This window comes from Spodoptera frugiperda, chromosome 10, assembly GCF_023101765.2.
Source record: "Spodoptera frugiperda isolate SF20-4 chromosome 10, AGI-APGP_CSIRO_Sfru_2.0, whole genome shotgun sequence".
Classification (NCBI taxonomy): domain Eukaryota; kingdom Metazoa; phylum Arthropoda; class Insecta; order Lepidoptera; family Noctuidae; genus Spodoptera; species Spodoptera frugiperda.
Window position 1 is genome coordinate 5,096,987 of NC_064221.1, and position 15,030 is coordinate 5,112,016.

The 15,030-nt window shown below is 37.7% G+C and overlaps 1 long non-coding RNA gene across 1 annotated transcript in view; it reads right to left on the bottom strand.

Moving 5' to 3' along the window:
- Positions 1-11,908, bottom strand: part of LOC126911130 (uncharacterized) — a 61,808-nt gene extending 49,900 nt beyond the window's left edge. Inside the window, exon 1 of the long non-coding RNA XR_007705693.1 lies at positions 11,762-11,908. This is a non-coding gene — a long non-coding RNA (uncharacterized LOC126911130). The remainder of the gene's footprint in view (positions 1-11,761) is intronic.
- Positions 11,909-15,030: the final 3,122 nt, after the last annotated feature.

Here is a 15,030-nt window from a genome sequence, read left to right on the forward strand (position 1 = left end):
GGAATTACTTGCCTATGTATGACAATAGGCTCAACCACTATTACATGGTCATGATGACGTAACTACTGAAAAATGGATGTCATATTTGGTATAGAAGTGACGCTACAACTTTATTATGTCGCAAGTATTATATCGTAACACATTTATTTACAATCCCCCTACTTATAATAACCTCTAATACCTACTTTCAACCTTAATACAAATACAAATAAAGCTCTATTTGCCTCAATAACATTAAGTCACACCGACTAATTTACAAACGTTGATTAACATCGAAAAGTTTACTTATTTCGGTCGAAGGACAAAAGTAAATATTTAGGGCAACACATGTTATACAACAGCGATAAGTGTTCTCGTAACCTCGGGGAGAAAAGGGTGTAAGTATCAAAATTAGGTTTTACAGGATAACAAAAAATTAATTAATACAAACATATTAATTTCTAGACATGATGAACACGTTAACTGCCACGTAGGTCACCGGTGACTTACGTTAGCGGAGGATTTGACTTCAACAGTTTTCTGGTGGCAGTCAAAGGCTTAACTTTGATTATTTTTGGCAATCTAATAATTTTATTATAATCGACAATCGCTGTGTCGTTTGTTGCAGAATGCTGCTCATGAATATGAATCCTCTAGCATAGCTTGAAACTAGTCGAGTTCCTCGTCCAACAGTTGACGTATTTACGTTAATAAGCCGATAAAATTATAAATAGTAATTAATTTGGCAATCTCGTTAATCGAGTGGTCACAAATGACAAATGTTGATCGATGGTTTGAATCTGGAGTCTTTTATGGAATACTTGGGGAGATGAGCAGACGGACCACAACTTATAGTAAACAATCAACGACACCCTTGACACCTGCATCGCCAAAGGCGATATCAATGCGTTGCCGACCTTTTGAGATTTGGAATTTGAGCAATAGGGGAAAAGTGAATGGGATTGTCGAGCGATTTATAATTGAAATTACAAGATTTTTTACACCATTCCAGCGTATCATGATTCGCTGTCGTTTACCGACATTTATGACCTCAAAAATTACTCAATTCTTTGCAATATTTAATATATATATTTTTTGTGAATCATGCCGGTAAACTAGCAGACGTATCACCTGATGGTGAGCAATCGCCACCGCCCATGGACACATGAAACATCAAAGACGTTACAATTTGGGGGTTAGGAATTTAAGGGTTGTTGTTCGGGAATTGGGAAGATTGGGAAGGGGGGAATTGGGCCTCCGGTAACCTCACTCACACAACGAAACACAACATAAGCGTTGTTTCACGTCGGTTTTCTATGAGGCCGTGGTATCACTCCGGTCGAGCCGGCCCATTCGTGCCGAAGCATGGCTCTCCCACACTTTATTCAATACAGAAACCTGTAGAGTAACTAAAAAATCTGCATGAAAAATTCAATTTCATCAAAACTCTGGTTATGCCTTTTCAGTCCCAAGTACTAAAGGTACGTCGTATCTATGATCAATAAAAATCAAATTATTGACAAAATAATTGTCTGTACATTTGTTCCAAAGTTGTAAGGAATTAATAGCTGTTTTTATACGTAACTGCCTTTTTACGATATATCGGAACGACTATCAAAAAATTATGGTTAAAAGTAGATACAAAATGTCGTATAGATTCATGGGCGTGTATATTTTTATGTGTCATTATATTTTAACGTTTATGTTCTTAGTTAAATGATTTTGAATGTACAGGCTGGTTTGTTATGTTGGAATTGAAATGGATATTTTACTGTAATACCTTATGTTCGTGTTTTAAATAGTCATAACGAAGAAATTGCTATTTAATTCTGAAATTGTATTTTTTTGATATTGTATCATTTCTGTACTAACACAAACAACTCGTATAGGGAATGACCAATTTGCGACACTGAATTGACTTTAAGACAAGAAACGAAAACTAGTTCACCTTACATATTGCCGGTGGCCGGTTCGTTCAATAAGTTCTGAATCAACAGCCTATAAGTGGCCACTGCTGACCAAAGGCCTCTTCTCACACGGAGCAGGTTTGAGCATTAATCACCACGCTTGCTCAATGCGGAGTAGTGATTCTAAACTTATAATCAAATATTATAAGCCCAGGTTACCTCACGATGTATTCCTTCAACGTTAGTCAGTGTTGTCTAAATAATCTTAGAAAGTACATATAATTTGGAAAATGTCACATTGGTACTTTGCCGTTGGTAGGTTTAAAACCCTAGAATGAAGCTGCTCATGCATGAAAAGCTAGCGTCTTAAACCTCCGGGCCACCAAGACAGTTTCTGAATAAAGCTCTGAATTTATTCAAACCCCAATAGACTTAATACATTTGACCCAAAAATAACTAAATTAATGAATGGAGCGTCTTAACAGCGCGTTTGAAAAAGTTGACCACACTTTAGAAGTTAAAATGAAAATTCGACTATAAATCATTTCCCTTAAGGTCGGCTTTTGCAAAGTTTTTGATTTATCTTGCAAGAATAATAACTTATTACAAGTAATTTGAGTTTCATATTTCTCCTTATGTTTTTTGAGATTAAAATTTTCCTTTTCGCGATAATTAGGATACTAATTAGGAGGTTTTAGTGATAAGTAAGTAAGGACTTTCCGTACTATAAAGAACAGCTTTTTTTGAAGGGGAGAAGTCATCCAATGACTTCTCCCGCCTTGGGGGAGTCGAGAGGGAGTGTCAGACTCTTACTGACTAAAAACCACCCCGTTCCTACTCGTGCTCTTCGAGCCGGAGCCCCGGTAAACCCGCTAGGTCGTCCGTAGCTCCGGATCAGAGACCGCTACCACCCAAGCCTGTTGAAATGTACTCTTACGACCCACAAGAAGAGTAGGGATAGTGACTAAAGAACTAAGTCACATAAACAATGGTATAATAATTACATAGAAAACAAGAACAACAAATAGCACATCTTCAGAAATAAAGCAGCTTAACTCCAGAAATAGATAGAGACGCCGACTAAGTTGGCGCACAACAAATATAAACACGCCCACACATTTCCTTTATGACGTACTAAATATCTAAAAATACGAGTATCATAAGTTGCAATTTTATTCTACTTGAAGTGACAATGTCTATTAACTTGAAGTAACAATATCTAAATATAGAGGATGTTGTGAAAGTTAACTGTGGGAGAGCCATGCTTCGGCACGACCGGAGTGATACCACGGCCTCACAGAAAACCGACGTGAAACAACGCTTGTGTTATGTTTCGTTATGTGAGTGAGGTTACCGGAGGCCCAATTATCCCCCATCCCAATCTTCCCAATCCCCAATTCCCCAACAACCCTTAAATTCCTAACCCCTAAAAACCGGCAACGTACTTGTAACGCCTCTCGTGTTTCCAGTGTCCATGTAAGGCGGCGATTGCTTATCATCAGGTGCGTACGTCTGCTCGTTTACCTGCGTGTTTCATAAAAGAAAAAAAGAAAGATGATTTTCTCCCCTTAAAAATCCTGGATATTGTATTGTGGCGACACTCTGACAAGTGACAGATGACAGAAGTCGCACATATACTATCGACGAGCAAATCAACGGATGACGTCATAAATATCCTGCATCGCACATGTGAAGTTTACATGCGAATTAACACGGATAGAAAATCCCAACGAACAACAGTTGGGCAGAAAGCCCGCCAGGCATGATCACCTCGCCTGGTCGGAGGATCCTCCTTTTCTTAGGGAACTACTCTCTGTTCCCTAAAGTAGTGACCCCGACGTGTTCAAATGTAAAATGCTCGTTTCTCATGCATGATGGAGTGGCCTATCTAATGACTATTCCGGCCTTCTGCGAGGCGAGAGGGAGTGTCAGACTCTTACTGACTAAAAACCACCCCGTTCCTACTCTTGCTTTTCGAGCCAGAGCCCCGGTAAACCCACTAGATAGTCCGCAGCAGAAAAAAATCCAGGTATACAAGTAATAAATTCACAGTTCTGCATACATTTCGGTTGAAACAAAACACTAGTGGTTGGCGTTACGTTATAAATCTTCAATGTATGTGGAATTAACAATGAGTGTAGTTTGCACGTCGATATTAAAGTGCGGTGGTGCGTGGATTTTTTTGTTTCATATCGTGTGTACTGGATTTTTATTGTTGCTGTTTTCTCTGCATTTTTTTTAGAAATATGTACTTATGAATACGGATTATACCTTTTTCTATGGTTTTGTAGGTACAACTAGTATGGTTGATCGATTCCGCAATTGTTAATCGAATTGTTCTGTTTCTGAAGTTTTTAATCGATTAATGAATAACTGTTTGTCAAGGAACTCGACTAGTTTCAAGACACGCTAGGGGCTCATATTTAAGAGCAGCATTGCGTGACACGACTTGAATATCTACCAGCAACGGCGAACTCTCGCGTCCAGCATTGGTTCAGGCTTTAGTGGTGAGCGTGGGGCACTAGGATGCCGTCTTCTTCTGCGACGCAGTCATGCTAGCTAAGGAGGTGGCAGGGCAACATCTCTACCCAACAGTTTACGCTAAAACATAAAATATTCAGCCCTAAACCTCTCGCCTTGTTTTTCCCGTTTATAAAAGTATAAAGTAGGTATTATAAATAAATAGCTTAAAAGTTAAACGTAAAGCGTAAGAACTTTATAAGTAACTTGACAAATTAAAACTTTTTAATTTAATTGAAAAGATTTCGCGGCAACTTTCGTCAGTACATCATAAAGTTTGTGAAAGATTAAAACCTTTTGGACCTGTGTTTTCTGAGTTGGAAATAAGAATAATTAAGAGCTAATTTAACTCCCTATTGCGGTAAATTTTCGACCGGAGTGATACCACGGCATCACTGAGGAATACCTAGCGGGCTTACTGGGACTCCGGCTCGAAAAACAGGAGTAGTAACAGGGTGGTTTTTAGTCAGTAAGTGTCTGAATACCTACTCCCTCTCAACTCATCCAAGGCTGAAAAAGTCATTGGATGATTCTCGCCCACCCAAAAAAAGGGTACTTAAACTTATGCTATGAATACGCACCCTATTTTGGATACTTTACTGAAAACAATAAGCCTACCATTGAAGTTATAAAATAATCGTTTGTACGTAATTCATAACCGCATTACGGGTTCAAAAACCTACAAATCCGATTCAACAACCACTATACAATTTAAAAAAATCGTAAATAAAGTTTCCGGGAGGTCAGACGTCATGAAAAAAGGTTTTTTTATAAGTGGCGGTGAAGGTTGAGACAGACACGCACGCGTGACATGCTAAGTTGGCATGCTCCAACCAACTTCACTAAAGCCTTATAAAATTAAAACCTTGGATTAAACATCTTTGTACCACGCATGTGGTTACAGGTTACTAGTCAATTGTTACCAATTAGGCGTTTAGGTGTTAAAATCCCTGAATAGGGTATTACACCCATTTTTGTAAAGTGTCTCAATAGTATAGATGACTATTTTTTATTTTAATGTCCGTCTTGTAGATTATTTTAAAATATTAGACACGTATTTTTTATTTTCTAACGGAAACAAATACTTTTGAAGATATATTGATTTGAAATATTGCGTGACGTCACTTCTAGGTACGTAGAAATGACGTTTTTGCTTCCACTCCTTAACTTTGATTCGTTTAAAGTATTGTTTTCTTATATGACAAAGTAAAAAAATACGTACTAACTGACGGACGGAGTAGATTTTTAATTTTCATACGCCGTCATCATCTTCTGTCGCGGAATGCCGCTCATGAATCTGAGCCTCTAACATGGCTTGAAATTAGTCAAGTTACTCGTCAAACTTGACCGACCGACTCGAGTAAGCCAATAATATGATAAGTTTGGATGTTTGTCCGTCAATCACCCTGAAACTACTGAACGGAATTTGATGAAATTTGGTGTACAGAGAGGATATGAGCTAACTTGGTTGATAGGACACTTTTTATCCCAATAAAGCGCGAGCGAAACCGCTGGCAGAAGTAGTAGGTATTACATTCCCAATATAGAAGTTTATTCACCAAATACTTCACCCAAACACATTACGCTAGACTACTATACACCTAATCTAGCTAAAAGCATTTTCCAGTTTCGTTCATCCACATAAACAGTAAATAAACAATATCCTCCCTCCATTTTCTGAATATTAAGGTAATGATAAAAATTTACAACGAAGCGATGGCGGGTGGTGAAATTGAAAATGCGTAGCGATGTGGCAAGCTAAGCGAGATAAAAATGATAGATCTATATCTATTATCGAAATCGAAAATTATTTTTTTGTATATTACATATTTATCCTTGTGGAGTCTAGAATAAATTTCTGTGCGTTTAGGCGTTTTAGCAATACTTATTATTGGAAGCAAGTATAACAGCTCATACATATAACCCCAATGAGCCAAACCTAAGATTATATGTATATAATATTATTGTATAACCCCCTTAGTTTTAAGTCAAATTTCCGTGGTGCTTGGCGACTGGGCTTTTCCCAGGTGGGCTGTTTCTTTTGTGTCTTAAACCTTAAGTTATTCTATTTCCTGCATTAAATTCACCGAGGGAAGTGGAAACTATCATTTTCTTTTCTTCTCCTCTAATAATATAGACAGTCATTCATGTCCCTGGGACGCGCCGAATTCAATTTTCCGGTGTTTTCATGGTTGTATCTACTGTAGATCCTGGCTAACAGGAGATGGGAGATTGTGGCGGGCGTGTCCCGTTAAAAAAATACTACATGTATCAAAATGGAAGTATATTTTTATATTTAAAAAAACCTTACCCCACTTTAGGAATTTCTCCTGAGTCGAGGGTTTCATTTCCATTTACAAACATGCAATTTCACATACACATGACACCCAGACCCGAAACCAGAATTTGTAAATGACACAAAGTGTAGTCCCGTGCGAGAAACGAACAAGCTAGGTACATGTTGCACGGCAGCCAGTTGCCCAGCCACTGTGCCAACTGTGCAGTAATTCATTGGGAGAGTCCTGCTGAGTCCTATGTTATAACGTGACTGATAGTATGATGATGACAATAAGAATAATATTAGTAAACGAGCAGACGGATCACCTGAAGGTAAGCAATCGCCGCCGCCCATGGACAACTAAAATACCAGAAGCGTTACAAGTGCGTTGCCGGCCTTTTGGGGCGTACGAATTTAAGGGTTGTTGCGGAATCGGAGATTGGGAAGATTTAATCATGTATTTGTCGCTAACCCCTCTTGAGTTACATTAAATATATTCTACGTATTTTTTTAAATAAAGAATCTTAAATGCAACCTCATTTCCACATATGAGGCAACATAATTCAGAATAGAAGATAAGTATGAGAATTATTAAAAAAAAAAAGCTATAGGGCTGTCAAAGAACGAAAGTCTATGCGACCCGCGTGAACAGAACCACAGCCCTCAGGCGTTCGCAAGTATTCAACGTACACTCAAAAGATTCTCACCTCTATCCCCTGAACAAATAAAGTTGAAAATGTACTAAAGGAGTTTGACAAATAAGGGTAGGTTGATGAGCTGTGCAAAGTTTGCACAAAAGAAGTCATTAGCTAAGCAAACTGGGTCTTGGGTACCCCTGGGATGTGTGCATTGACAAATTATGCTTTATTTTATTATTCCTATTGTGTATTTGGATGGTTGGGTAATGTGATATTATGTATTTTTTTTAATACTTAGTTGTTATTTAATTGAAGTACTGTTATATAATAGAACATAAGAATTAGGTTTCTATTCTTTCTTCGTTTGTTTCTGGACAGAGTAACATTTTGCCCACTCAATTTTGAGCTAGGAGTTTCCATGGGCGGCCGCGCTTGCTTACCATCAAGTGATCCGTCTGTTCGTTTACCGGCTTATATCATAAAAAAACATATGACAATAATTGTCTAATATAAAAAACTGTAGACAGAGAAATACATAATAAAAATGACCACCATACCTCATAGCGACGCTTGTTAAATTTTATATTCCAAGAAAACGTATAAGAAACGCCATATGTGGCTCTGAACAATAAATAATTAATTATAAAGACCGTGACAGGACCTCTTGGAAGGACAGAGCCTGACCTTATGATGGGCCTTCAATTATGCCGCGACTAGCACGCATCATGCTCAATTATGCATGCTCATGAACACACTGTACCTTGATAGTTGAATGGTCACATGAATTTGATACCCGGGTCAGTTGAAGAAAATTATGTTTCTTCTAAACTACGATCTCCAAGTTGAGGAAAATCTGTTCATTTTTTAAGGGGGAAAATCATCCAATGACTTCTCTCGCCTTGGGCGACGCAAGAGGGAGTGTCAGACTCTTACTGACTAAAAATCACCCCGTTCCTACTCCTGCTTTTCGAGTCGGAGCTCCGGTAAATCGCTAGGCAGTCGTAGGGTCGGTATTAGCCCTACTGGGCCCCATCTGTGGTGGTCCGATGGCTCTTTGAGCTGTGCTGCGGACGACTTAACGGGTTACTGGGGCTCCGGTTCAATGCAGGAGTAGGAACGGTGTAGTTTTTAATCAGTAGAAGTCTGACACTCTCGCCCGCCTTACCCAAGGAGGGAGTAGGCATTGAATGATATTCCCCCTTCAAAAGGTGCATATAGAATTAGCATAACATTTATGTATAAAGATGGTTCAGTTCAGGGGATAGTTTGTGTGCCACGCTAAGCAACCCTTAGTTGTGGTTTAAGGGTGGTAAAAATAAAATGCGAGAAACTAGATAGAAAACTCAAACATATTTTCCCCATTATTTTAATTGAAGTGGAGACAAAGCAGCTTTCCTTTATAAAAAAAAATCGTGAATTTATTTATATCCAAGTATGTATGAAAAAGAATGCTGACGTCATAATAATCATTACTTAAATAACAACACGCGTTTAATTCCCTTAGGGGACAGACAGAGAGACAGGTACGTTAAACGTTTTGACAGTTTTGCTATTAATAGAATGGTAACTTTAGTAACTTTTATGTAATCCTACTAATAATCGTAATACCACTTATAATATACCTAAATGTGTATGAGAATTTATGTAGGTACGTGTCAACAAATTAAATGTTGTGTTCAGTCATTGCTGATGACCTGTGATAGTCAAGAAAATTCACAACGAAATTAAAATTAAATGCACTGCAGTGTTAAAACAACTGTTATTTTATAACAAAGACACTTAAATAGCAGAAAAAATATTAGAATACAATTTAAATTATTAATTTAAATAACAATGAGCTTGTGTGTCGAAAAACAGGAGTAGGAACGGGGTGGTTTTTAGTCAGTATGAGTCTGAGCCTCTCGCCTAACCCAAGGCAGGAGAAGTCAAGAGATGATTTGTCACCCTCAAATAAAATTAGCTTGTGAATGATCACCATGTGTAACCAACATCAGCCTACATTACTCGATCAGAAAATTGAAACTATAACCTCTCTGAAAAGAGACTATGACTCTGAACGGCATTTCTTCTCAGAGCAGTCCGATAGGAAAGCCTATTTATTTAGATTGACGTGTAAAAGAGTTACATTGTAACCTATTTGCAAAAATAAATATCAATCATTTATCTCGATATACCTATTACACGTATCGCTCAACTAACGCCATTTTGAAATCTTAAGATACACAAAATAACCTTAAGCCAATTTCAAACTTTACTTACTAATATCATTCTAAAATATCAACAACATTTGGCCTTCAAAATGGTATCTTAGAGCTATACAATACCTCACCGGGACACCGTGGCAACGCAACCAGTCGCCAGACTACCAACAAAATATACCTACACAGCTCTATAGAGAGTCACTTATATATTTTTTTACCTCGTTTAGTCACATATTACATACATATAAAAATCGCATACAAAAATCGCCAAACTGTGAGTCAGTTTGTTGGCTCACCTGGTGTCTGCTTGGTTGCGCAACCGGTAGCGTTTTTAGCCAGGTTGGACGGAAGCACCACTAATTACTATAGCGATGTATAGTATGTCACTTATACTCAGTCGTCAGTCTAGCCAGTGCCAGTATGGTCTGGCGACTCTAATATCCAGTTTGGTAACTTACAGTCACCATGGCGACTCGACTGGTTGCGTTGCCATAGAGTCCCAGTAAAATATAGTCCTAAGACTGCTTATTTGCTTGTCACTCGACTGAACAGTCGATCAAAAAGACCTAATCGCGCTACTCGAAGTAATTTAATGGTTACTTAACCTAGTCCTTAGTAATCGTTTTCGAAACAAAATCGTTATTTTTATTAAATGACTCTAAGTACGGCAGTGTGTAAAGTAACCTTTAACCATTTCCCATAGCGTTTTTATTTCGCCATGGTTGAAAGGGTAAGGGGCACGAAGTCTTTATGGAGTGAAAATAGGCTGGTGATACACTTATATAACCTTAATTCACAATAGCAAGTGAACTAGTTCTATGGTAAATCATTTTAGAGTTGATAGTCACGAAAAGGTACTTTTAAATTGAAGAATTTATTGTTAGCTGAATCATATTTTATTTTAAATACGCACGAGGTTTCCTGTGTTCCTTCTTCATTAGAAAACATGTGTTTATTACTAACTATTCTCAAAATATGCAATAACAATCACAATACATTATAACGTCACTATTTTAATCCCAAAGAAAATAATGTTTTCCTTTACCGTTTGTCAGTGGTGTCTAAATAATCTTAGGAAGCACATATAACTCGGAAAAAGTCACACTGGGACTTGCCGTTGGGAGTTTTCAAACTGGTACTCTTATGCATGAGAAGCAGGTTTAAACCTTCGAGCAACCATGAATAGTTCCAGACCGTAATCTACCCCTATTCTAAATTTCATCCCGATCCCTTCAGCCGTTTTGACGTAAAGGAGTAACAAACAAACATACAAACTTTCCCATTAATAATATTACTAGGATAGAGTTTCAACGCTTACATAACGTGACAAGAAACGTGACAGTATCACAATCCCATTAATCTTTAAAGACACTGACAGAGCCGTCTGACACCCGAACTATTTGTCTTTATTAGTATATCGGGCGACCTGTTCAATACATTATTTATTTATAACTAGGTATATTATGTATAAATGGTGGGAATATATGTCTGTCGATGTCAACGAAATTATGTCCTTTCGTATTTCTGTTAGTAAATTCGCCCTTTATTACATGAGTCCTATAATTTATTTAATTCTTAATGTGTACTTCTGCCTTTAAGAAATACATGGTGTGATGTTTTGTATGACATAAATTGTTTTACATATAATATCAGACACATTTAAAAAGAAAGAGTAGATAATGATGCGATTTTCAAAATAGTTTAATTATTTTGTTTAAATAAATTGTTAAGAAGTATAATTATGACGTTATTTAAAAACATGTAAAAAATACGATAAATATATACAAATATAAATGGTGTTATACACCATACGTATAATACAATTTCCATAATAGTTGTACCAAAATAACACCAAAGGACATTTTTGTAATTTCAGTAATGTAACAATCACGTAATGACTTGATTAATTGCACCAATTTCATTATGTTGACAGGCCTGTCATCAGAAACAAAACCAAAACAGCATGTCAAAAGATAAACAATGTAACTGCCAGAATTAATTTGAACAAAAATAAGTCCTAATATTACGAAACACGTCTCATTTTGAGAACAGCACCTAGGTTTCAATAGACAAGTCATGTCACATTGAAAAACACCTCGGAAAATTCCGAAATAGAATCGTGAGAGACGGTCACATCAAACTGTTTTGACAGATAGAAGCACGACAACAACACTACATTGGCAACCCGGTGTGAAGGGAAAATGTACTACAAAAATGACACAAGACATCACCACTTACCTTAAGTTATGGTGTCCAGAAATGGCGATCAACAATTTGTTTATATTTTTCCACGTAAACTCGCGAGAACGGCACGGTCACGAACACCCGACACGGGCGAGCCCCGGTTGAAGAATGAATGAATTCAGGGGTCGCAACGGTGGGCGGGGCAGCTCCGGGCAATAATAACCAACCGAATTGGAAAGTCGCACCCTCCTTCAACGTCAATACGAGAAACGACCTTCTGAAATTAGCAAGTACATGGAAAACTCTGCGTGATTCTGCGAGCAACCGACTCGTTTAAGAGGTCGTCTGTGTTTAAGGGTTGCTGTTATGATGATGTGCTTTTCAATTTGGTTGGGTGTTTTATATTTATTGTTGGGGAGGATGTCTATTGAAATAATTCGCAGAATCATGTCGACATTAGGGCGCAGTGTCTGTCATACAGCGTCGCTTGAATTCTCGAGCGCTGAATGAGATTAAGATGTGTATGTATGTATATGTGTCTGTCTCTATTTAAATACTGCACAAAAGACAACTGCTATACAAGTTTTATGAATAGGGTTGAACAAGTGAGTGGAGAGGTCGCGCTGAGATTTTAAGAGCGTCTCTTGAAAGCTCAGTGTAACCGAGGTTGTAATAATTCATACGATGATGTTAAATAGAGTAACTATGGCGTTTTTTGGTCGCTTTTCTCCATACAAATGTACATTTGTCACATCTTGAAATGGGCAAACTTCTGTCAATTCACATTGGAGAGCCATGCTTCAACACGAATGGGCCGGCTCGACCGGAGTGATATCACGGCCTCACAGAAAACAGACGTGAAACAACGCTTGCGTTGTGTTTCGTTGTGTAAGTGAGGTTACCGGAGGCCCAATTACCTCCCTTTCCAATTAAACCAATCCCCGACTCCCCATCTGCCCTTAAATAAACCAAAAGTTTTGGTGGAAAGACCGGTAACGCACTTAGAACACCTCTGGTTTTTCAGGCGTCCATGGGCGGCGGTGATCGCTTACCATCAAGTGATCCGTCAGTTCGATTACCGGCTTATATAAAAAAAAATGTCATGTTATAAAAGAGCTCCTTAACCAAAAAAAAAGGTTGGGATCCCCTGATCCAGACCCTTACATAACAATATCAAACTACACATCTCTATCTAACCCTACCATGTAATGACAGGCGTTGATCCGATGCTATGTCATTACATTACTCTGTAATCACAAAGGGACACAAAACCACAGTCATTTACAAAGGGATTGGCTGTAACTTGTAATTCAAGAACTTATTACCAGTCTATTCAATAGACACACAAAATCATGCCTTTCAGTCTGTATAGAGGTAGGTAGTAGTTATAGGTGTACTGAAAGAAGTTTTTGATATATCTGTGGCAATGCTGCATTTATTTTATTCAATGTAAGACACACATTCTTCACCATTTCCGGAGCTGCGGACTGCCTAGCATATATAGTTACATATATAGTTTTGTCGGACTGTATACTAGTTTATAAGTTCATAACATGTACCTTTTAATAAAATAAATAAATAAATAAATAATATATATAGCGAGTTACCGGGGCTCTGGCTCGAAAAACAAGAGTAGGAACGGGGTGGTTATTGGTCAGTAAGAGTCTGACACTCCCTCTCGCCTCGCCCAAGGCGGGAGAAAACATTACATGATTTTCCACCCTTAAGAAAAACTCTTCACGATTTTTTATGTTATATAATAGGATATGTAATAGAATAGAGGGTCAACCTTTTTCGCAAGCCCACCACAATCTTCTAAAACTACTGCTACACTACAAGTTGTCAACCAGGATCTACAGTAGTTACAACCATGAAAACAACAAGTGCGTCTTGGGGACATAATGCAGAACAATCTTGCATTCCGTAACTAAATAAATCAGAAATTATTATTAGAGAAGAAAACGCCTGGAGTGAGCCTAATGCCTCATAACAAAAAAAAATACATTCTGCCTTGATTTAGGTACCAACGACGTAAAAGTCTAAAATCTGGCATAGCTCGCGAACGCGTTAACTACAGGGGGCATAATAAATGTTATATACCGCGATAAGTTAAAAGTTTACTGGCTGTTTAATGCTTACAGTGAATTTTATGAACCTTGGAAGTGTTACTCCGCTATTTATAATGAATGGTGCTTTGTGCCAACACGCTGTAGATGGTGGCAAATGTTTTAATGTTAATAGGGAAAGAACAAGTTGTGTGATTGTGTTTTTATGAAAGTTATACAGAATATTAATAGAAGACTGTAAAAAAATACGTTTATACATAATCTAGGTACATTAGTAATATTAAATTAATACAAATATGTTTTTTAATATACAGAGTGTAAACGGAACGCTCCCAAAAACCCCACATTTTTTTGTTTTTATGATTTTAATCGTTTTTCTTTTCGTGCTATTCATGCAACATCGGCCTTAACCAGTAGATTACAACTATTATTAAATAAAATAAACATTGTATTCCTTATTTTTTGAAAATAAAACTCGTTTTTACCATCACCTATTTCCGGTGTTATACAATCCTGTATATACAATCGGGTTATTACAGTGACTGTTACATAATCTATTAGTTTGATTTTTTTTTTAGGTCTGGCAAAGAATTAGTAAGCTCTTTACAGTTTCCCAAAAAATCTCAATAAAATCACGGAATCCGGAATCGTACCCAATATATGATATTATTATCCTTTCGAATACAAAACAAAACCTATCACATTCAACAGCACTATTCACAACTTTCAACAAAATAAAAATAAGAAAAAAAACCTTCGTCAAAGTTTTTGCCTAAATCCCTTTAAAAATAAGATTTTAGGCCTCCACGTTACCGATGCCGCGATGCCATCAACTCGACGCTCCGCATTGCAGGGTAGCTTATGTGACAGACGAGCGACAAGATAGCATGAACGAGGCTTTACGAGTTTTACTGCTCACATATAAAGACAATTTCACCTCGCACGGAAGGTCGATTGAAACATTTTCGTAAATTAAATGAATAATATTTTATTATCAGTACATGACTGCCTCGTTGGTCGAGTGGTCGCAAGTGCGACTGCCGGGCAAGGGGTCTCGGGTTCGATTCCCAGGTCGGGCGAAGTATTACTGGGCTTTTTTCGGTTTTTCGAAAATTTTTCAGTGGTAGCATGGAGTCTGGAAATGTGCCCGGTATATGGCAATAGGCTCACCCCCTATTACATGGGACTTATAACACAAATGGTGAAAAGTGGGTGTATAGCGGCATTACGTGTCGTAATGAGCACCTCTGCCTACCC